The sequence below is a fragment of the Panthera onca genome, chromosome E2, assembly GCF_046562875.1.
Source record: "Panthera onca isolate mPanOnc1 chromosome E2, mPanOnc1 haplotype 2, whole genome shotgun sequence".
NCBI lineage: Eukaryota > Metazoa > Chordata > Mammalia > Carnivora > Felidae > Panthera > Panthera onca.
Genome location: NC_138353.1, coordinates 6,515,398 through 6,539,652, shown reverse-complemented (window position 1 = coordinate 6,539,652; position 24,255 = coordinate 6,515,398). Strand labels below are relative to the sequence as shown.

General features: G+C 43.4%; 1 long non-coding RNA gene, 1 other non-coding gene and 1 pseudogene across 14 annotated transcripts in view; 2 read left to right on the top strand and 1 right to left on the bottom strand.

Annotated features, from left to right (window-relative positions):
* The window catches only part of LOC132677092 (uncharacterized), a 290,019-nt gene that overhangs the window by 93,870 nt on the left and 171,894 nt on the right, over positions 1 to 24,255 (top strand). For all 13 annotated transcript variants that reach the window (XR_014136183.1, XR_014136184.1, XR_014136186.1 and 10 more), the window contains one exon: positions 363 to 499. This is a non-coding gene — a transcript (uncharacterized LOC132677092). The remainder of the gene's footprint in view (positions 1 to 362; positions 500 to 24,255) is intronic.
* On the top strand, positions 4,039 to 5,850 carry LOC145713197 (vomeronasal type-1 receptor 4-like; annotated as a pseudogene).
* LOC145713206 (uncharacterized) lies at positions 13,812 to 16,426 on the bottom strand. The gene is made up of 3 exons (XR_014136189.1): positions 16,210 to 16,426; positions 14,271 to 14,902; positions 13,812 to 13,991 (listed from the first exon to the last, which is right to left on the bottom strand). It is a non-coding gene; the product is annotated as an uncharacterized LOC145713206 (long non-coding RNA).

Genomic DNA, 24,255 nt, shown 5'->3' with positions numbered 1-24,255 from the left:
AATAAAGGTTATTTTTTCCACTGTGGGAGGCACCTTGACACAGTGAAACTGAAGTAAATATGTTTCCCAGAGATAATGTGTCTCAACTGATATGATACATGCAGTCGAAAAGACATGTTCCAGTGCAGGATACTCGGATTCTGAAGACCAGTATTACTCACTGGGATCTGTCAGAATGGACTCCAGGATTTGGCAATGAGAACAGTTTCCTCTTCATTGATGATGGTTGGAATCCTTGGCATTTTCTCCCTTCTTTACCATCGTCTGTCTCTTCCTCTTCTACAGGGAATCCAGGTTGAGATCCTGAGATGTGATTGTTAGGCACCTGATTATACTTGCTTCTTGGTCATTTCCTTTTACAGGTGTCCCCAAGACATTGGCAGCCATGAGTTGAAACATTCTTCCATGCATTTCTGAGTGCACATCTGTTTTCTGTCCTCACAACGCTGGCAGGGTGTGTTCACTGGCACCAGCTGCGTCTTCGCCCCGAGACCTCCAGGTGGGTGGAGATTAGCTAAAGCCTCCCCAGGATATTGGGATTTCCATTGTCCTTTGCGGACCCTGTATGTGCTGGTAAATATCGTCACTCCTATGGCAGATATAGCAAGAAGGAACAAATATTTAGGAAGCTGCTCTCCTGAATTTTTTTAAACCAAATCTCAGACTCATTGTAAGCACCATTATTATTCTGTGATGTTTCATCGTTGACCTCCAATCTGGACCTTTTGGTCCATAAGTTTTCTTTCTGTACGGACTCATTGAGCAAGCCAGACACAAGCACAGAATCTTCTCAGCTCCCTGAAATTTTATTTTGATGGTTTGTATTTGAAAAACTAGAAGATATACACGTTTTAATGATGCAACTCACTGGTATTTCACAAGTGACCACACCGGTGTATGCAATTCCAAGATGAAGAAACAGGTGGTTGTCAGAATTCTGGGTATCTTCTTGTATTCTCTCTAAGTCACTGTCCCCACAGGTATAGCTTTCTTGGCTATCTTTGTAGGATTGTGATGTTTGGGAATACGTTCATAACTCTCCAAGATTGGAAAGATTAGATCACTTTTCCCATTTTGTACTTGATATAAATGGAGTCATACTGCCTGAATGTGTAATGATGACTTATTTCTCTTGCCATATGACTTTTGAAAATTGATTTGTATTCTTGCGTAGTCTTGTTAGCATTTTAGATCTGCTGTAGAAGACTCCGTGGTGTGACTATGAAAACATTCACCGATGGCTGGTCCTGTTAATGGGAAGTGGGTATTCCTGAGTTTGGACTACTATGAGTAACGAGTAGTGCTGGTATATAATTCTGTAACCAGTCTTTTAGGGATACCAGACACACTTTGTTGAGTATATTCATAGCTGTATATTTGTTGGGACATAGTATATCCAAGACAGCTAAAGTTTATACTACCACACGGTTTCCAAATTTTAATGTTTGCCAGTAGTTTCAAGATTCTTGCTTGATCCACAAGTTTGCAAAGACTTGTTGTTTCTCTCATTCTCCTTTTATTCTTTTTTTTAAAGTTTGTTTATTTTAGTAATCTCTGTACCCAATGATGTGTCTGAACTCACAACCCTGAGATCAAGAGTCTCATGGTCTTCCACCTGAGCCAACAAGGCACCCCTGTCCTCCTTGTTTTAGATTTTTACGTCGTGTTTGATGTCACCAGGCGGTAGTGTCATATTTGAAATTTTTGTGACTACTATAGACATAGAACATTTTTACACCTGTATTATCTATTGAGTAACCTCTTATTTGAAGTTTCTGTTGGAACGGTTTGTCCATTGTTTATTCTCTTGTGTGGTCTTCAGGAATTCTTTCTGCTGGTTACAAATTGTGTGTGTGTGGTGGGGATGTTTGGCAGCTTTGAGGTTGAAGCATTTCCACAATGACTTTGGATGCAAATTTGTTTTATTCCCCCACAGAGGTGGCACAGTAGGCCACTGACATCATCACCTTCCTGCATGTCTCCACCATCACGATCAGCATCAACTCCAGGTGGGCAGAATAAAAAAAGCTCCCAAATATATTGAGGTTTCTGTTTTCCTCTGCTGGATCCTGTATATGCTGTATAAAATTCTTCGTATTTATATAAGGTCAAACACAGCACCAAAGACATAACAAAACTCCAAAGATTTCAGATACTGTTCTGGTGAATTTCGTGACAAAATCACAGGTACTCCCTATGCAGCATTGTTATTAGTCCTTTATGTTTCTTGTTTGGGCTCGTGATCTAGGCCTGTGGCTCTAAGTTTCATCCTGCACAGACACAATCAGCAGGTCACACATATTCACAAGAACAACCTTTCCCCAGCTACTTCCAGTTTCTTTTTTTTTGGGGGGGGGGGTTGGTGTTGTAGATTTTTTAAAAAATTGGGGCGCCTGGGTGGCTCAGTCGGTTAAGTGTCCGACTTCGGCTCAGGTCATGATCTCACAGTCCATGAGTTCAAGACCCATGTCAGGCTCTGTGCTGACAGCTCAGAGCCTGGAGCCTGCTTCAGATTCTGTGTCTCCCTCTCTACCCCTCCCCTGCTCATGCTCTGTCTCTCCCTGTCTCAAAAATAAATAAAAACATTAAAAAAAATTTTTTTAAATAAAAAAATTAAACACACACACACAGGATATAAGTGCACAACTCAGTGGAATTTCACAAACAGAATGTGACCCTGTACACAATGCCAACATCAAGAAACAGAATTCTGTCATTCCCTCAGAAACTCTTGTGCCCCCTTTAAAGTACTATCCCCAAGGGGCGCCTGGGTGGCTCAGTCGGTTAAGCGTTCGACTTCGGCTCAGGTCATGATCTCGCGGTTTATGAGTTTGACCCCTGCATCAGGCTCTGTGCTGATAGCTCAGAGCCTGGAGCCTGCTTCGGATTCTGTGTCTCCCTCTCTCTCTGCCCCTCCTCTGCTCGTGCTCTGTTTCTCTCTGTCTCAAAAATAAATAAAACATTAAAAAAAAATTAAAGTACTGTCCCCAAGGTTATACTTCTGCATATATTCATAGATTTGGAGTTCTTGGGAATAAGTTTACAGCCATTCGAACATTTAAGAGATTAGATCACTGTTGCCTGTATTGCACTTTCTATAAATGGAATCCTATAGAATGAACTCTCTCATATTGGCCTTTTTTTCCTCAGTCTATCTGATTTTGTGAATTTATCCATATAGTTGCATACAACTGGTTACTAGCAGTCATTAGCATTGCTGTATAGGACTCCATTATGTGACTATCACTTGATTGACTCATTCTACTGTTAATGGGCAGGGGGGTAGTTTTGAGATGGGAGCTACTATGAGTAATGGAGTAGTGCTGGCATATAAACTCTACAAGGTCTTTTGGTAATACCTGTACACATTTCTGTTCAGTAAATTTGTAAAGGTGGAATTGTTGAGACATAGGATTACATCTGGTCAGCTAAAGCAGATACTACCACACAGTTTTCTAAAATGTTTGTAGCAATTTTAACACCCACCAGCAGTGTATGAAAATCTTGGCTGACCCACAACCTTGCCAAAACGTGGTATTAACTCACTTCATTTTAGCTTTCTGGTCAGTGTATGGTGGTACCAAGTAGTGGTTTAATTTTAATTTTCCCAATTACTAAGGACATTGAACATGTTTTGGACATGTATTACCCATTGAGTAACCTCTTTTGAAGTTTCTGTCGGGAAGTTTTGTCCACTGTTTTCTATTGTGAGCCTGTAAGCGTTCTTTGTACTATACTCAATCTCTCCTCTCTCTCTCTCTCTCTCTGTCTCTCTCTCTCTCTCTTTCTCTCCCGTGTGTGTGTGTGTGTGTGTCTTTTGAGGAGAACCGGCTCTTAATTTTTATAATTTACTGTGTCATGTCACATATACAGTTAATATGCTTTGTGCTGTTTAAGAAATATGTTTTTAACTCAAGGCCACAGAATATTCTCTTTTTGTTTTTCTATAAATGTCATTATTTATCTCTAAAATTTGGATGAGCAATCCATTCAGAATTGATTTGTTGTATGATATGGGTAGTTACTGCAGTTTTCTCTTACCTAATATGGCTAGCAAATTTCAGTTTATTCTGAAAATGTTGTATTACGCTCTCTTTATATGCTTTTGCTTATCGTAGCTTCACCCAGTTATGATCACCTCGTTCTTAGTGCTGACTTTTCCATGGAGTATACTGGAAAGTTTCTCCATTTACTCCTGTCTCTTGGAGTCTTTGGCAGTCTCACAGGACCACGGAAGTTACTCTTGGTGTCAGATTCTTCAATGAGTCTCTTTGCTCAGAAGAATGATTGTTACTACTATTTAGAGGAAAATGTGCTAAATGACAGAATGGCCCCCAGGGATTTGGCAATAGCAGTCATCTTCTTATCACAGACGATAGTTGGAATCCTGGGCAATTTCTCTCTTCTTCACCATTATGTCTTCCATTACCACACCGAAGGGAGTTTGAGACCCACAGAGTTGATCCTCATGCACCTGCTTATAGCCAACTCCTTGACGATGCTCTCAAAAGGTGTCCCCCCAGACACTGGCAGCTTTTGGGCTGCAATATTTCCTCAATGAGTTTGGATGCAGACTTCTTTTGTATGTTCAGAGGGTGGGCAGGGGAATGTCCATTGGCAGCACCTGCCTCTTGAGTGTCTTCCAGACCATCACGATCAGCCCCATGAACTCCTGTTGGAAGGTTCTTAAAACCAAAGCCCCAAAGTACATTGGCCTCTCCATTTCCCTCTGTTGGATCCAGTTCATGTTTGTAAATTTAATTTTTCCTATGTATGTGTTATACGCATCTAACAACTGGCACATGAAAAACATCACAAAGAAACGAGATTTGGGGTATTGTCTTTCTGTAGATACTGAGACAATCACAGTTTCTGTATATGCAGCATTGATAGTATTTCCTGAAGTTTCACTTTCTGGGCTCACGATCTGGACCAGCGGCTCCATGGTCTTCCTCCTGCACAGACACAAGCAGCGGGTCCAGCACATTCACAGCACTAATGTCGCCCCCAGATCCTCTGCTGAGTCCAGAGCCACCCAGAGCATCCTGGTCCTCATGAGCACCTTTGTGTCTTTCCACTTCCTCTCCTCCATCTTTCATGCTTGTATTGCTCTTAGTTATAATCCCAGCTGGTGGCTGGTGAAGACCACTGCAGTAATTTCCGTGGGCTTTCCAGCCATCAGCCCATTTCTGCTCATGAGAAAAGACTCCGCAGTACGTAGGCTCTGCTTTTCCTGGATAAGGAACACAAAATCCCCTAATCTTACCAGAAGAAATGTGAATTGTATGTGTCTGAGCAATGCCCAGTTGTTTATTTACTCCTCCTGCTGGAAAAGTCAATACAGAACCTAGGAAGTAACCACATGACTCTCCAGCGTGGACACTAATGGGCATTGGTGGTTGCATCCCCTGGTTGAAATGGGCCATACACTGGCAGACTGGAAGTGGACAAAGCTGTTTGGCCTCATTCTGATGCCCAGTATTCTGAATACAGCTGTCTTAATGAAATGCTATTGAGGGAAATTGAGTGGATTTGATTCTAGCTTCTTATCTGTTGATTGGAGTGCTTCACTCAGGGATGTACTCATAGAAAAATCTGCCAGAGTTTAATACTGTGAAAAAATGGGTTATCAATATTGTTGGAAGGCAATTCTCCATGGGTTTCTCATGTATGTGCATGTCTTGTGGGCAGAGGCACGGGGAACTTTTGTTCTGGACTGTTTTTCATAGATGTTTGTATAAAGAAGTACCTTTGAAGATAATAGATGAGTGTCATCCTTTGGAGCAGTGGACAGATGAATTTGTTGTACAGGAAAATAAGAAACTTTAGCCAAGAAATGGCAGTGACAAAGGTGACAAGAATTTTGGAGATCTGAGGAGAAAGTTAAGCCTGAGAAGTCTGCTTGAACATCCAGTGGAGTCCTGAGACATAGTGAGTTAGAAAATCCTCAGAAGTTGAAAGGGTATCTGAGTCCTCATCTAAGAGCTTCAGGAACCACACCATCTCCCCTCCACAATAAGTGCTGGTTGCCACCATTCTAGGAAAGTCATTCCTTGAAAACATCTTCCTGGTGAGTTTAAACTAAAACTGGAAGTAGATGCCCAGAGCCAGCTTCAAATATGTCCCACTATAATAACCTTGCTTGAGATACGTATCAGCTTTTAATGTCGCATGGCTTCATTCTCAGACTGTGCTCAGAAAAAAGGTGATAGCCTCTCAGGTGCTATATGTCTGTGTGGAGGACAGAGGATGCAGGTTTATTTGGGATCCTATGCCCCAAAGCTGCAGGTTCCAAAGGATGAGAATTTAGCCCCAATTGAATGATGATGGTCCTAGAAGAATCCCTGGATGAATGGTGATTCTAGGAGACTGAAATCAGTAGGGCATTAAGGAGAGAATGTGAAATGATATGTCCCATTCAAGAGGGAAATCCTCCTGCCCCAGACAAAAGTGTGGTTCAAAACCTTGTGAGCGAGACAACCCATTCCTGCCACAGAAAGGGCACACTCTCCCAAAACTTGAAGTCAAAAAGAAGATGAAACATATGTATCAGTTACTGCACCCCAGAAAACAAAGAATTTGACCTTTTTTTGTTGTTGTAATAAATCCAAGTCAAAGTCAGCTTCTGACAGAGGTGAAATCCACTTGAAATCAGATCTTTCTTTGTGAACAGTAGAGACTCTGAAATTTGGGAAAGTGAGACAGTCATTGGCCCAATCCCAGGGGAGAAGCTGTGCTTTTCATATGGACCGCAAATCTGGGAGGAGAGTCAGTTCAAGGAGTGATTCCTGCCCAGACAGTGCCCATGGATGGACACATGAGTGACTGCAGGGATTCTTCCTAACTTGAACAAAGGACAGTGATGAGTGTTACATTCAACGTCCAAAAACCCACCTCTGGGAGCCGGAGATCTCTCCTCTTTCCTCTTTACAGGTTCGTTCTCTCTCTCTCTCTCTCGCTCGCTCGCTCATATCAACCCAGAACTTCACTGGGGATGTGAGATTGCACAAGCCTGGAATTGCAGTGCAGATGCAGGAAAGAAAGAAGAGAAGGGTGAACTACTTTTCAAAAAAAAATAGGAAGCTCCAGTGGTACCTTTATCTAACTCTCCAAGCTGGAAACTAGGAGCCTTGTCTAGAGGTGGTAAAATAAAGGGTAAAGAGATTTTTTTTTTAACGTCTATTATTGACAGACAGACAGACACAGAGCGTGAGCAGAATCTGAAGCAGGCTACAGGCTCTGAGCTGTCAGCACAGAGCCCGACACGGGGCTCCAACTCACGAACTGTGAGATCATGACCTGAGCCAAAGTCGGTCATCTAACCAACTGAGCCACCCAGGTGCCCCAAGGGTAAAGAGATTTTATAGGAAGGTGAAAAGAATGCCCTTTTGGGTGGAGTCCAGTACCTTTAGGATCTGACAGCATCAGGAACTGGGGTGCAAGGACAGAAGTTCTATGAGCATAACATGAAGGCTCACACAGGTGCTTTCACAGGGAGAATCCCCTGTGGGACTCACAGGATCCCTGTGAGGAATGCAGGCAACATGCCATCTCCCAGGAGGCATCTGACAAGCAGGGAAGTTAACATTTGTCCAAAGTCGGGACTGAAAGTTCCGCTTCCAAACCCAACCAGCAGTCCCCCCACCCTCCACTGAACCTCATCCTCCCCCAGTGGAAAATAGCCTGTGCCGACTCCCTTCTGATTCCCGTGGATGGGCAGGCATAGTACGGGAGACATGTCCCAGCCTCTGTTTCCCTGCTGTGGCCTCCCTGTAAGGGCTCTGCTCCCGGAGAGAGTCAGGCCACAGCAGCTGACATCTCAGAGACTGGGGACCTGGGATCCCATTGAAAGAGATTAGGGGTGCTCCTTGGAGGTCCCAGGATTGATCAGGCGGACCCTTAACTTTGTGTCAGTTTTCCTGGGCTGCCATAACAAAATGCAATGTTCAGCGTGGCTTTAAAAAAAAACAAAGCCAGGTATTTTCTTCCACAGTTCAGGAGGCTGGAGGTCCAAGACACGTCAGAAGCTGTATTTTCTTGTGACATCTCCTTGGCTTACAAATGGCCACCCTTTCGTTGTGTCCTCCCTTAGTGTGTCTTCTGTGCATGCAGAGGTCTGGAGCCTCTCTGTGTCCCAGATTGCCTCTTATAATGACACCACTGAGAGTGGATCAGGGCTCACCCTCATGTACTCATTTTCACTCCGAGAGCCTTCAAGGTTCTAACTCCAAATAGAGTCACCTTCTGATACTGGGATTGAGGACTTCAGCCTATCAATTTGAAAAGATCCAGTTTGGTCATTAACACTCAGCCTGCTGGACCCCTCAAACTCATGTCCTCCAGGAAAATCCACTTCCCTCCCCATACCAACAGCCCCAAAGTCTAAACCACTGTATAATCCACTCCAAGTCCCAAATCTCAGCTACTATCATCTAAGTCCAGAGTAATTGAGATTTGAGACATGATTCCTCTTGAGGAAAACCTGTTTTCTTCCAGCTATAAACCTGTGAATGCAGACACATTCCCTGCTTCCAGAATACAATGGCATGGGGAGAGTTTAGATAGTCCCATTCCAAAAGAAGGAATTGAAAAAAGGAAATGGGTCACCTGTCCGCAATAGGTAAAAAATCTAGGAGGGAAAATTCCCTTAGATTTCAAAGGCTTGAGGGTTATGCTCTTTGACCGGATGCATTGTCTTCTGGGCCTAGCGGGGTGGTGTCCCTGCCATGCAGCTTCCCCTGGAATGCCATTGTCAGGTGGGAATCCTGTAATACAGATAATCCTTGATATCCTTAATAGTCTGCCCCTCCCCTCCCACCCCCCCCCCCAGTATCTCCTGCTGTGTAAGGTGTTCCCTTCCCAGGTATCCAGGTGTTCCTCCTCCTCTACCTCGGAATGTTCCCTGTCCTTACCTGTCCTTCCGCTTTCTTGCAGCCCTCCCATAGTTTACTCAGATGTTTTTCCTGGAAGAACCAGGCACAAGAGGGCCGGTATCCTATACAAATTGGACCAGAAATGCATTTGACTCACAACTGCAGATGGTGAGATCCACGTTTGCCACCGTTGGAGAGACAGGTGACAGATGAGCAAGGGCAGGAAGTTAAATGATCCATGAGGAATGGGTTGGAGTTGGAGACATCAGCCTGAAGTCATGTTGGCTGTGTATGGACACAAATCGCCCCCCACACCCGTTTCTACCTATGTGCACACGAGCGGTTCAGCACACACACGTACGTTTTCTTGGTGTTTGAGCTGAGAGGGCGTGAACACAGTGACACCCAGGAGCAGTGAGCATACGTAGTGTCCATGCCTTGGTCCGTGACACGGTTCCCCCACGGCAGCAGCCAGGGGCTGCCTGGAAAGACGGTGCAGCCTGGACTAGGACAGGACGTGTATGAAATCAGCCTGCAGAGCTGCAGTGCCGTAAGTCAGGACATGCTAAACAACTCGGTTTCTAAAAATGGGCTATGTCAGAGGGACACAGGAGTCACCCGAAAGAGCGGGTGAAAAAAAAATTTTTTTTAACATGTATTTATTTTTTAGAGACCAAGAGAGACAGAGCATGAGCAGGGGAGGGGCAGAGAGAGTGGGAGACACAGAATCCAAAGCAGGTTCCAGGCTCCAAGGCATCAGCACAGAGCCTGTCCTGGGGCTCAAACTCATGAACTGCGAGATCATGACCAGATCGGAAGTCGGTCGCTCAACCGACTGAGCCACCCAGGCGCCCCATGAAGTCGGATGTTTAACCGACTGAGCTACCCAGGTGCCCCTATATTTATTTATTTTTGAGAGGGAGAGAGAGAGAGACAGAGTGCAAGCAGGGGAGGGGCAGAGAGAGAGGGAGACACAGAATCTGAAGCAGCCTCCAGCTCTGAGTTGTCAGCACAGAGCCTGATGCGGGGCTCGATCCCACAAACCACGAGATCATGACCTGAGCCGAAGTCAGACACTTATCCGACTGAGCCACCCAGACGCCCCGGAACACCTTGAATTTAAACAAGAGCAGAAGAGGCGGTATTGGTTGTAACTCAGTATCAAACAGATGTGCAGGAATCAAAACTGATAAGAGGAAATCACTGAATAAATATTTTTTTAATGTTTATTCATTTTTGGGAGACAGAGAGCATGAGTGGGTGAGGGGCAGCGAGAAGGAGACACAGAATCCGAAGCAGGCTCCAGGCTCCGAGCTGTCAGCACAGAGCCTGACGTGGGGCTCGAACCCACAACCCGAGATCATGACCTCAGCCAAAGTCAGATGGTCAACTGCCTGAGCCACCCAGGCGCCCCGGAACACCTTGAATTTAAACAAGAGCAGAAGAGGCAGTATTGGTTGTAACTCAGTATCAAACAGATGTGCGGGAGTCTACACTGATAAGAGGAAATCACTGAATAAAAGAGAAAAAAATATCTCCTTTTCTGAAGAGTCCACATAGTTTATGTAGAAATTTTATCCTTAAGAAAGTCGAACATATAATCCTTATTGTAAATGTGGGCTGCACACAGTGACTTCTTTGCGATGAATACAGTATGAAAAGGGGACACCTAAGTTGCGATAACGGGTCCTCATGCACATGACCTCCTCCACAGATCGCAGCCCAAGAAAGGCAGGGCGGTCCTTAATCTGTCTGCCACAGTTTTCCAAGAGGTACACTTAACAGCTAGACCCCTGGCAGCAGCCCAGGAATCTGACCTGTGACCGACCGATGAAGGAAACAACTGCCTCTGATTTCGGATCTGCAGAGCTGGCATTGAGACTAACCAGACCCAGTGGCCCAGGGGACACTGTTAGGGTGCAGCCTACCTAAACCATCAGTGAACAAGGATATACATTTAGGGCAGTCTTAGAATTGAAACTTCCTAGTGCCGGTGACTTTGGCTACACCATGGAAAGTTTAAACTTTCCTCTAAAGGGATAGGTCCCACGGATTCTTCTCAAGCTGACATGTTGCTGGGACCCATCTGTCTTCATTTGTGAATATGCACTTTCCAGGGGACATGGAATTTTGGTGCCCTTCTTTCCTTGTCAGAAATGGAGTCCATGTGGACACTTTCCAAAATTGGTTTTTAAGAGTGAGTTTTGAGGAGAGCTCACTAAAAAGCTAATCACTACCTAAAAAAAAAAAAAAAGTACATCGTGTAGTTGTGTTGTGGAGGCACCAAATTCATATACCGGTGGGGCTTCTAGGTGGGCTCTGCCTCCCTTTGGCAGAGGTTCCAAATGACAGACTCATTACTCACAGAGACTTGTGCCATCTCCCAAACTCCAGGAGTGCAGGAGGGGCTAGACCCCCTTTTATGTGATGGGAAGCCAGCGACACAAGGATTTTTTTCCTTTACTCCTGGACGGATTAAGCACTGTGAACCTGTCCATAGATTTTCACTTTAATTTTCACTGGAAAATAGGACTCTCAATTTGGTGGGGTTATAACAGCCACACATATTGGCATAAGACAAGGTGATTGAGACTGAAGCCTCTAACTTGCCAACGGAGAGCACATCATGTATATAATGAAACTTTATTTGGTGATCATGTCTCCTCTGACTCCTCTCTGCTGTGACAATTTATCGGATTTTCCTCATTTTTGACGATCATAATAAAGACAAACCTTGAAGTATATGTTACCTGATATGTAATTGCTGTGCTACATTGTTAAAGTGTTTTAAATTCCATACAGTATTTTTCACTTTTCTACTTCAATTCTTATTTTCAATGTTATTCTTATTTTTGACTATTCTTATTTTCGATTTCAATTCCTGTAGGTCTTGAAAAACCTCTTACAAACAAGCATACATTTGACCCCTTTCCTTTGGAAGTTGTACCGTTAGTGTTTGTTGGTTTTTCAACCTAGAAATTTCAGCATGATTTGAAAAACTAATCAGTCTTTTTGGCTAGTACATTAAACTGTTTCTTGACAGTGTAAGGACAGTATGCATAAATCTCACAAGAGCCCATGATTTTATTGGTGATATATGTTTTTAAATACCTACAGCCCTTTAATACGGTACAGAGATCAACGACACTATGCCCACTGATCACATTTCTGCATGCAGCGCAGACATCAATGCACAGAATATCATCAGACCCCCAGAAGCCCCCATCTGCTGTCCCTCTCAGTCACCACTTGTAGGGTAAACACTGCTGGGACCCCTACCAGCATAGGTTATTTTTGCCTGTTTGGTATTTTATATAGTAGAATAATAGAGCATGAACTCTTTTGTATTTGACTTTTTTCGTTTCTTATGTTGTTTGGGAATTTATCCTTCCATATTATTCATCCCCTGGCATTGATGTATAGGATTCCATTTTAGGAATATCAAACAACTAATCATTCCACTGTTACCAGGAGTGAATCTAGAGAAACGAGATTTAAGGAAGAGATTTCTGAATGGGTTCTTGAGTAGAAACCAAAGAATTAGATTTCAAATCCCTTTAGATTTAAAAATGCAAAAGAGAGCACTGATAACCTATCACGGAATATCTTCCCTCAACACTCCTAATCAGCTACTTAAAAAAAAAAAAGTATCTGGGTGAACATGTGTTTGATACTTGCAAAGAATTTTGGAAAACTAATAAACATGATAACATTGGCTGGTTGCTCTTAATGTTGCTGGACAAAGAGGTCAAAGAAAAGGCTGACCTTGGGAGTTTGAGGTTCCAGCTGAAGCTCCGTGTAAATAAATGACCCCAAGGCCTGTATGTGCCCTGAAGGAGACCCAAGCGTTTCCTTCCAGACCCCATCTTGCCAACGTGCCCAGGTCATCTTAACATAATAGAGAAAAATCCACTTTTTCCTGATCACAACACATGTCTGCTTACATTGTGAACACTCACTTGACGGTCTTCAAATATCAGTGGAAACCGTTTTTCGTTTTTGTACTTTCCTTTGCCCCGATGCTCTTTATCCTGGCCATTTCCTCATGAAAATATGGTAAACATGGTGATCTGCCTTCGTAACATCATGTTTCAAATGAATCAGTGCCCTCTCTCTAAGGGTGTGACTTACCTACAAAAGTCCTAACTGGCTCCCAGAGACACTACTGCCCAAGAATGGATTTTTCCTCCAGCTCCACCCAGGCTATTCATTATTTACTGGGGACATTATATTCAGTTGAAGGCATGACAAGGCCACATGCTAAGCCATATTCGTATAACTTTTCCCCAAATTTCATGCCAGGTGCATTTCTTGGAAATTTATTGCATTAGATTGAAAGCCACACACTGGAAGACTTCTCTGGAATATACAGATTGTTTCCAGACCAGGCATTTATTACTGCATATAAATTCTGAACTCCTCTACTGAAAGTATTAGGAAAACTTCAATTATATAAGTATTTACAAGACAAATATATTTCATTACAATGTTATTATGATTTATTGTTTATTTTGAAGAAATGCTCGGCATGTCCTATTTATCATTCCCTTTTGACTCGTAGTGTTATTTAGAACACTGAAGGGGGTGAATTAATTGGCAACTACGTTATACAAATACACACAGTTTACATATTTCTCCTAAGATGAGGGGATTTTATTATTTAAAAAAAAGTTTAAGTTTATTTGAGAGAGACAGAATTTTTATTTGAAAGAGAGAGAGTCTTAAGCAGGCTCCATGCTGATTCCACGACCCTGGTGTCATGACCTGAGCTAAAATCAAGAGTGAGATGCTCAGTGGACTGAACCACCCAGGCGCCCTGGATGAGGGGATTTTATATTCCTTGTCCATGCAAAGCACAGCCTGGGTACCCTGGAGTCATGGCTCATGAGCAGAAAGGGGCTGACAGTTGGGAAACATACAGACGCAAATGCAGTGACATTCATGATGATCCAGCTGGGATTTTCAAAAAAAGCCACAACAACTTGAAAGATGGAGGAGAGGGTGTAAAAACAGGCAAAGCTGCTCATCAGAAGAAGGATGATTTTGGTGGCTCTAGACTCATGGGAGGATCTGGAAGAGGCGTTGGTTCTTCGAATATGTTGGACCTGCTGCTTGTGCCTGTACAGGATGAAAACCATGGAGCTGCTGGCCCAGAGCATGAGCCCCAGACATAACACATCGGGGAACGATAACAACAGTCCATACAGTGAGTCACTAGCTTTGTCATGACGAACCGAAGAACAGTATCCAAAATGCTTTTTGTTTGTGGTGTTCTTATCACTCAATGTGCTCGTTAAGTAGATAGGAAAAATGATATTCACCAGCATTTGCAGGACCCAACACAGGAAAATCGAGGGGAAAATGTATTTGGGCCCTTTAACTTTAAGCTCTGCCCACCTGGAGTTCCCAGGGCTGATGGTGATGGCCTGGTAGACGCTCAAGATGCAGATGCTACCAATGGACACTCCCCTCCCCACTCTGTGAAGAAAGAGAAGAAGTTTGCATCCAGTGTCACTGAGGAAATGTTTCCGCCCAAATGCTGCCATGGTCTGGGGGAATCCTTTACAGAGTAGGGCTAAGAAGTTGGCTCCAATCAGGTGCTTATGAATGAAATCTATGGACCTCCACCTGTACTCAGTGAAGGAAAGGATGATATAATGACAAAGAAGTGAGAAATTGCCCAGGATTTCAACGGTAGTCTGTGTGAAGAAGATCAGACCGATGGCCAGATCCCTTGTGACCATTGTCTCTGGTCCCAGTCACTGACAGTTGCCTTCTGGGCTAGAACTTCCTGCATGGAAATATGAGACATGCGCAACATGTATCACGTCAGCTGAAGTCCACTATGTTCTGCTTTCCATTCCTTGCCCCTTGGATACGCCTACTTGAGGTCTTCTTTTCACAGCAGCTTCTGAGGGCTGAATGTAGAACTTTTCAAGAGCCCTTATAATGTAAAATCACTCCTGTGAAGGCACTCACGTGAGAGCTTCTTCATGCTCCACACATCTATGAGGTCGGCATTACTGTGGCTGTAATTAAAAGATGAACAGAACAGACACACAGAGAGGTTAAGGATCTGTCCAAATCTGCTCCTTCAGGCTGTCATATTGGTCTGCTAGACAGCTAGTTAGCTGTGTCCATCTAACAATCCAGGTCTATAGTTACTTTTGACTTGACCCCTTGTAGTTGATTTTCGAGTGGCGGTATTATATAATTTTCATTACAACAAGTTCCCATATACTTGTCAAGATTTATTTGATGGAACACTATCAATTCTGGGTCAAGCCTTAAATATCTTAGTGAATGTCATGCACTGCAGGCAGTAGTTTACTGCAGGAACCTGTCCCGTAACTAGTTACATGTAGTGGATGTAAGAGGAGGTTGATACTACGATGGCAGAAGAAAGACTAATTTGATTTTATGTCAAGAACCCAAGTGTAATGGCAGCAATCACAGGAATTGTTGAATGATCACATGTGATGCCATAAACTTTGGAACATAAAACACTAATGCCTGATAAAATAGCGTAAGGCAGAAACCTAAATTATTAATTTCAGATGATACAATTTTTAGTACCTGAGTTAAGACTACTAAGAACTAAGATTTGTGAGTGATACTAGCATAAAAGATATTAGCGCAAAATGGCATTTGCAAGGTGTGTATTGTTATGTAGTTTATGAATCGAAGTACTAGGTTTGTGTGTTGATAGCAGAATAATTTTTAAATGGGTGGAAAGAAGATGATATGAACCTGAGAACTGCCACCCGGAACTTAAAATTATGCCAACTGTTCCTTACCGGTTCACTTCCTAACTTTCAGAATGAATGTAGTTACACTGTAATCAACAGCTTATGGATGTTTTCAGTGGAGACTCAGTTACTGTCCCCAGTAATTGCATGGTACATCCAAAGATAGAGGAAACCTTTCAGTTCAAGCCATTATCATTTGGATACACTTTCTGCACAGGATCATATGATTCCTGTAAATTCATCATACTCTTTACTGCAAGCATGGAGGTGTTACAGATGCACCTCTAGTAACCCTGAAATTTTAGTCTACGAATCCTATAATGTAGACTGCACAACAAATTGATTTTACAACTCAGTCTGTAAGGACTTAAAAATCTCTGTGTATTATTACTTGCATTAAACGCCAAGAAATCACTATGAACAGAGATGGCATTTATTGCATCAGGAGCCGTCAGCGATTGGTGAAGGGCTAGGACCCCATCTCCTCTTAACTAGCTCAACTCAAGCCTCAGAATTATTCCACCTTCCTGCATGGCTTTCACAATGAACCAGCTAATATAAAGAAGATTTCTGATATGATCACTCACCCAGACTCTTGATACAGACACTGCCTCTCAGACTGAAAGAGAAATCCTCACCGACTCCTTCCTGCTTCCAGGAGGGGCTCAGTGTGAAGGGCATGGCAGACAGTCCATGTGTGGGAGGGGGGCAGCCAGACCCTGTGATATAGCTTTGTGATCCTGTGAGGTCACCTCCCTCACAACTGCAATTATTTCATTTGTAGCCACACTGGGAATACAGTCTTGGGAGCTGAAGATGTTTCTCAAAAATTTCCCCAGTTGTTAATTACAAAAAAAAAAAAAAAATGGTTATGAGTTTCTAGTTAGAACTGTGTAAGGAGACTGAGTATTTGTGAGCAGCCTTTTTCCCACTTGATCCCTGTAGGTAGACAGCATGTCCTATGAAGGACATCAGGAAATACTGAGTACTGACATGTGAGGGATTAGTGGGGAAGGATGTGTATCTCCCTGGGTTCTTCACTTCCCAGGGAAGTTCCTCTACCCAGAAACTAGTACTTTCCTAATCTTCAGACCACTGAACTAATAACCAATTAAGGTTATCTGTACATAAACAGAATGACACAAAAATACCTAGGAAGAACATGCAGGGATACAAGTAAAAGGAAGTCCGTGATGTAAATAAATTATTATTGAAATCACTTCACAATCGAAGTTAATGAATTTGGACTTGTTCGAATAATTCAGTGCCAATTCATATGAAAATTATGTAGGAAAATGTGCTTTCCCCACTACCTCACTCCCACTACCCTCGCTGGCCCCGACTGCCTGTGTCTCTTTCACCTCTTTCACAGTCTCCTCCAGGTTTCCTCTCCTAACATTCTGTATCTAGCTTGTATCGCACTGTCTTCCTCCAAGGCCCAACTGCCCCACATATAAATAATCTCCTTGCTCCTCTCCCACCATGATTTTAACCTCTTCGAGACATTGTCTCATGCGAATTCCACCAACTGCAGACCACTAAGAACTGTACAAAGTGCCCATCCAATCACGTGGTGAAATCGAATCCCCAGTGTGATGGCATTTGGAGATGGGGCTTTGGGAGACGCATAAATCATGAGGATGAGCTCTCCTGAATAAGAACATTGACCTTGTAAAAATGACTCCACAGAGTTCACTAGCCCCTCCCACCAGGAGAGTACACAGCTATAGGACGGCCATCTATGAGCCAGAAGTGGGTGGGCACGGGAAATGGTAGTTCTTACAATCTCTCAGGTGACGGTAACAAGAAGCTAGCGTCGAGGACCAGGTAACCAAACGCTGCCTCTTAAAGTGTTATGTGTATGCGAATCTGCACTCCTGTTGAAACAGAGTCTACAGGAGAACCCTACTCTAAGAGATTGAGATACAGCTGCGGTCCCGCCGATGAATTACCATTTTCAACAGTCTCTGGTGGTGCTGCTGCTTCTCTCCCCAGAACTCGCTTTCCACAGCATCCCCCACCCAATCCCCCTTTCGGTAGCTCTAGAGAGAGCAAGCAGAGCACACCTGATCCTCTTACTCGCTAACGTCCCATCTCAACACAGATGCTGTGGGTTCCTCACATGTAGCAAATGAAGAGGAAGGAACAGAACCAGCACAGGTGATTCCCGTGGGGACGGAGCGGCTGCTAGAGGGAAAGTCTGAGGACCCTCCAGGGAAGCCTGAGCGCGCAGTTGCACGTGGCAGGTCCTAGGTGGGGGTTGGCCTTCTTGGGCGGCCTCTGCGCAGGCGCGAGCTCGGGGATGGGCGTGTGGGCGTGGCTACGGCCTCTTTGCGCCTGCGCGCATGTCCCGCAGGGTCAGGTGACCGTTGAGCTCCCGCAGACGCTCTTGGCCCTTCCAGGTGAGAAACTGGTTTAGAGCTGCGGCTTCTCCTCCTGGAAGGTTAGTTCTCAGGGAGTGTGGGCTGGCGGTGGCCTGGGGGTGCTTGCGGGCCCCGGGGAGGGACGGGACCGCGTGCTGAGGGCAGCTCGGCTCTGGGCTCACGGCTGCCCGGAGCCTGCCCGTGACAGGCGGGTGTCAGGGTCGCGTGAGAGGCACAGATTCGCACTAGAGTCTGGTGGCGCTTTTATCCGTGTGTCTTCGGTGACGGTCCCAGTACCCGGTGCTGCCCTCGAGGGCGTCTAGGTTGGAATGGAGGAAGGATTTGGGTTCCCGGGTGGGGGTGGGGTTGAGGGGAGTTGCGATGTTCGGCCTTTGGTGCGCACGCACGAGGTCCTGGGCTGCAAGGGAGTGGAATGAGCGGGTTCCAGGACCCACCTGGAGAGGCGAGAGCGCGTGTTAGTGCCAAGATGGGTTTTGTGCTTCCATTTGTGGCTGCAGGTAGAGCGGACTATGAGCCCTGGTCTGTGAGCTTGGGTTGAAATGATGTTGTGGCGGTGGTCGAGGGGTCCAGATGTTGGGGGATCGGGTGTGGACTGGAGGTCCTGAGCGTGACGGGGGCAGGATGGGCCGGAGACTTGGGCATAATGCGAGGTGGGTGAGGACCAGCATTGTTGGGAGGCCTCGTCGACTGCGGTCTGGTTGTGTGCGGGGCTGAGCCAGCCCGGTGTCCAGGCGCCGGCGCAAGTGTGGGCCGAGCGCCGAGCACGCCGCTTCTAGCACTCGTGATCCACGTGGCAAGTGCAAGCGCTCAGGCCCAGACGCTGCCGGGGGAGAGCCGAGCTGCCAGCCACGTGCAGAGGCCGGACCTCCAGGGCCTCCACGCGGCCACCTCGCTTGACTCGTGTCTTCACCTGGACCCGCGTGCTTCTGGAGGAGTGGCGCGATGTCCCGGCATAAGTCTTGAAAATTGCACTCCACGTTGCCCGCCGATTCTTCTCACGGTCGGATTTGTCTCAGAGATTCTCGCAGCGCACTCGTGAAGGTATTTTCATCACAGATTTGTTTGAAAACGAACAAGTGGAAGTATTTTAAACGGGCAACGATAGATGTTTGAATTATGTGTGTAAGGGACTGAAGCCTTTGGAACTGTTACCTTAAATGTATATTTGATGACATACAAAGATATCTTTAACCCATATAAATAAAAGCGGTTATGACACAGCCTTTAGAAAGTGTCAGCTTATTGTCACCTTTTGAGTGCAATATATGTGTCCTAGGGGTGTCAGGTATGGAAAATAACGTGTGAAGGTTATCGTATATTCACATCACAAGTTTGAGCGTGCATTTCACTCTGTTATAGGGCCACAGGCATTTTTTTTTTAATTTAGTGATAGTTTCTCGTGTTAATAAAGTGTATTGGTTAAGATAAAATTGTAAAATAATCATTTCAGTTTTCCCATGTATTTTTTTAAAGATTTGTTTACTTTTTAAAGTTTGTTTATTTAAGGAATCTCCACACCGAATGTGGAGCTCAAACTCACAAGCTAGAGATCAAGAATCACATGATCTATAGGCTGAGCCAGCCAGGAGCCCTAGTTTTTTCCCATATTTTTTAAGAACATTTAATCTGTTCACAATGTTACATGTAGTAATGTGTTTCATTGTGTACAAAGCATTACAATGAAATCATATCTAGAAAAATAAGGCAAGTTGAATATTTAGGTTATAAGATTAACATAATTTAATGCCTCTGTACCAAAAGTTTTCATTAAGTGATTTTTTGTTAGAATTGCTTAACACCTCTCTAACACTGATCCGTAACTAGGGTAATTTTCCTGTGGTTTCCCCCCCATCCCCTGCCCGGCCCAAGATCATGTGGCAGTGTTTAGTGACCTTTACGTTTGGGGAGGAGTGAGGTGCGGGTTGCTTCTGGCACATAGTGGAGTGGGAGATATAGACACATATCCTGCTATGTACAGGACAACTCCCACCACGGAGAGGTATCTAGGTCACAGGTCAGTAGTGCCAAGGTTGGGAACACTGATCCAAAGGGTCTGATGATTTTTCTTCTATAAAATTCTCATTCGTTTGTATATTGGTGGATTTTGCACGGAAGTACATGCATTTGCTTTTTCAGAAATTGCAAAGATTTCTATCTTTGGGGGAGGAAGACAGACGTGTGGAACTGTTGGAAGAAGGGATGAAACCTGTGAGGTTGAATTGCAGTTGGAAATTCCAATAGGAGATTCAGTTTTTATTTTTTTAATTAATTAAGTTTTTTTTTTTAATTAATTAAGTTTTAATTTACATCCAAGTTAGCATATAGTGCAACAATGATTTCAGCAGTAGATTTCTTATTGCACCTTACCCACTTAGCCCATCCCGCCTCCCACAACCCCTCCAACAACCCTCTGTTTGTTCTCTATATTTAAGAGTCTCTTATGTTTTGTCGCCCTCCCTGTTTTTATATTATGTTTGCTTTCCTTCCCTTATGTTCATCTGTTTTGTATCCTAAGTTCCTCATATGAGTGAAGCCATATGAACTTTGTCTTTCTCTCACTGACTGATTTCATTTAACATAATACCCTCTAGTTCCATCCATGTAGTTGCAAAAGGCAAGATTTCATTATTTGTGATTGCCGAGTAATACTCCGTTGTATACATAAACACCACATCTTCTTTGTCCATTCAACTGTCAATGGACATCTGGACTCTTCCCATACTTTGGCTCTTGTCGATAGCACTGCTATAAACATAGGGGTGCATGTGCCCCTTTGAAACAGCATACCTGTATCCCTTGGATATATTCCTAGTAGTGCAATTGCACGGTCATAGGGTAGTTCTGTTTTTGATTTTTTGAAGAACCCCCATACTGTTTTCCAGAGTGGCTGCACCAGTTTGCATTTCCACCAGCAGTGCCAAAGAGATCCTCTTTCTCCGCATCCTTGCCAACATCTGTTGTTGCCTGAGTTGTTAATGTTAGCCATTCTGACAGGTGTAAGGTGGTATCTCATTGTGGTTTTGACCTGTATTTCCCTGATGATGAGTGATGTGGAGCATTTTTTCATGTGTCGGTTGGCCATCTGGATGTCTTCCTTGGAGAAGTGTCTATTCATGTCTTTTGCCCATTTCTTCACTGGATTATTTGTTGTTTGGGTGTTGAGTTTGGTAAGTTCTTTTTAGATTTTGGATACTAACCCTTTATCTGATATGTCGTTTGCAAATATCTTCTCCCATTCTGTCAGTTGCCTTTTAGTTTTGCTGATTGTTTCCTTTGCTGTGCAGAAGGTTTTTATTTGATGAGGTCCCAGTAGTTCATTTTTGCTTTTGCTTCCCTTGCCTCTGGAGACGTGTTGTGTAAGAAGTTGCTGCGGCCAAGATCAAAGAGGTTTTTGCCTGCTTTCTGCTCGAGGATTTTGATGGCTTCCTGTCTTACATTGAGGTCTTTCCTCCATTTTGAGTTTGTTTTTGTGTATGGTGTAAGAAAGTGGTCCAGGTTCATTCTTCTGCATGTCGTTGTCCAGTGTTCCCAGCACCACTTGCTGAAGAGACTGTCTTTATTCCATTGGATATTCTTTCCTGCTGTGTCAAAGATTAGTTGGCCATACGTTTGTGGGTCCATTTCTGGGTTCTCTATTCTGTTCCATTGATCTGAGTGTCTGTTCTTGTGCCAGTACCATACTGTCTTGATGATTACAGCTTTGTAGTGTAGCTTAAAGTCTGGGATTGTGATGCCTCCTGCTTTGGTTTTCTTTTTCAAGATTGCTTTGGCTATTCGGGGTCTTTTCTGGTTCCATACAAATTTTAGGATTATTTGTTCTAGCTCTGTGAAGAATGCTGGTGTTATTTTGATAGAGATTGCATTGAATATATAGATTGCTTTGGGTAGTATTGATACTTTAATAATGTTTGTTCTTCCTCTCCAGGAGCATGGAATCTTCTTCCATGTTTTTGTGTCTTCAGTTTCTTTCATAAGCTTTCTATCATTTTCAGTGTATATATTTTTCACCTCTTTGGTTAGATTTATTCCTAGGTATTTTATTGTTTTTGGTGCAACCGTAAATGGGGTCGATTCCTTGATTTCTCTTTCTGTTGCTTCATTGTTGGCGTAGAGGAATGCAACCAATTTCTGTGCATTGATTTTATATCCTGCCACTTTGCTGAATTCATGAATCAGTTCTAGCAGTGTTTTTTGGTGGAATCTTTAGGGTTTTCCATATAGAGTATCATGTCATCTGCAAAGAGTGAAAGTTTGAGCTCCTCCTGGCCTATTTGGATGCCTTGTATTTCTTTGTGTTGTCTGATTGTAGAGGCTAAGACTTCCAATACTATGTTGAATAACAGTGGTGAGAGTGGACATCCCTTTCTTGTTCCTGACCTTAGGTAGAAAGCTCTCAGTTTTTCCCCATTGAGGATGATATTAGCATTGGCTCGTTCATATATGGCTTTTATGATCTTGATTTATGATCCTTCTATCCCTGCTTTCTTGAGGGTTTTTATCAAGAAAGGGTGCTGTATGTTGTCAAATGCTTTCTCTGCATCTATTGAGAGGATCATATGGTTCTTGTCCTTCCTTTTATTGATGTGATGAATCACATTAATTGTTTTGCAGATATTGAACCAGCCCATCCTCCCAGGTATAAATCCCACTTGGTCATGGTGAATAATTTTTTTAATGTATTGTTGGAGCCAATTGGCTAATATCTTGTTGAGGATTTTTGCATCCTTGTTCATCAGGGAAATTGGTCTGTCATTCCTCTTTTTAGTGGGGTTGCTGTCTGGTTTTGGAATCAAGGTAATGCTGGCTTCATAGAAATGAGTTTGAAAGTTTTCCTTTCGTTTCTATTTTTTTGGAACAGCTTCAAGAGAATAGGTGTTAACTCTTCTTAAATGTTTGGTAGAATTCCCCTGGAAAGCCATCTGGCCCTGCACTCTTGTTTTGCGGAAGGTTTTTTTTTTTTTTTATTATAAAATTTTTTTTTAACGTTTATTCATTTTTTTGATATGGAGAGAAGGAGCGTGAGCAGGGGAGGGGCAGAGAGAGAGAGGAAGACTCAGAATCTGAAGCAGGCTCCAGGCTCTGAACTGACAGCATGGAGCCCAACGCAGGGCTAGAACTCACGGACTGTGAGATCATGACCTGAGCTGAAGTCGGATGCTCAACAGACTGAGCCACCCAGGCACCCCTTGGGGAAGGTTTTTGATTACTAGTTTGATTTCCTTACTGGTTATGGGTTTGTTTAAAGTTTCTATTCCTGTTTCAATTTTGGTAGTGTATATGTTTCTAGGAATTTGTCCATTTTTTCCAGATTGCCTATTTTATTGGCATATAATTGCTCATAATATTCTCTTATTGTTTTTATTTCTGTTGTGTTGGTTGTGATCTCTCCTCTTTCATTCTTGATTTTATTTATTTGGGTCCTTTCCTTTTTCTTTTTGATCAAACTGGCTAGTGGTTTATCAGTTGTGTCAATTCTTTCAAAGAACCAGCTTCTGGTTTCATTGATCTATTCTGTGTGTTTTTTTTTTTGTTTCGATCGCATTAATTTCTGCTCTAATCTTTATTGTTTCCTGACTTCTGCTGGTTTTTGGTTTTATTTGCTGTTCTTTTTCCAGCTCTTGAAGGTGTAAGGTTGGGTTGTGTATCTGAGATCTTTCTTCCTTCTTTAGGAAGGCCTGGGTTGCTGTATACTTTCCTCTTATGACCTCCTTTGCTGCATCCCCGAGGTTTTGGGTTGGGGTGTTATCATTTTCATTGACTTCTATATTCTTTTTAATTTCCTCTTTAACTGCTTCCGTAGCCCACTCATTCTTTGGGAGGATGTTCTTTAGTCTCCAAGTATTGGTTACCTTTCCAAATGTTTTCTTGTGGTTGGTTTCAAGTTTCATAGCATTGTGGTCTGAAAATATGCACGGTATGATCTCGATCTTTTTGTACTTTCTGAGGGCTGATTTGTGTCCCAGTATGTGGTCTATTCTGGAGAACGTTCCATGTGCACTGGAGAAGAATGTATATTCTGCTGCTTTAGGATGAAATGTTCTGAATATAAGTGTTAAGTCCATCTGGTCCAGTGTGTCATTCATAGCCATTGTTTCCTTGTTGATTTTGCAATTAGATGATCTGTCCATTGCTGTGAGTGGGGTGTTGAAGTCTCTTAATGTGATGGTGTTACTATCAATGAGTTTCTTTATGTTTGTGATTAATTGATTTATATATTTCGGTGCTTTCACGTTTGGTGCATAAATGTTT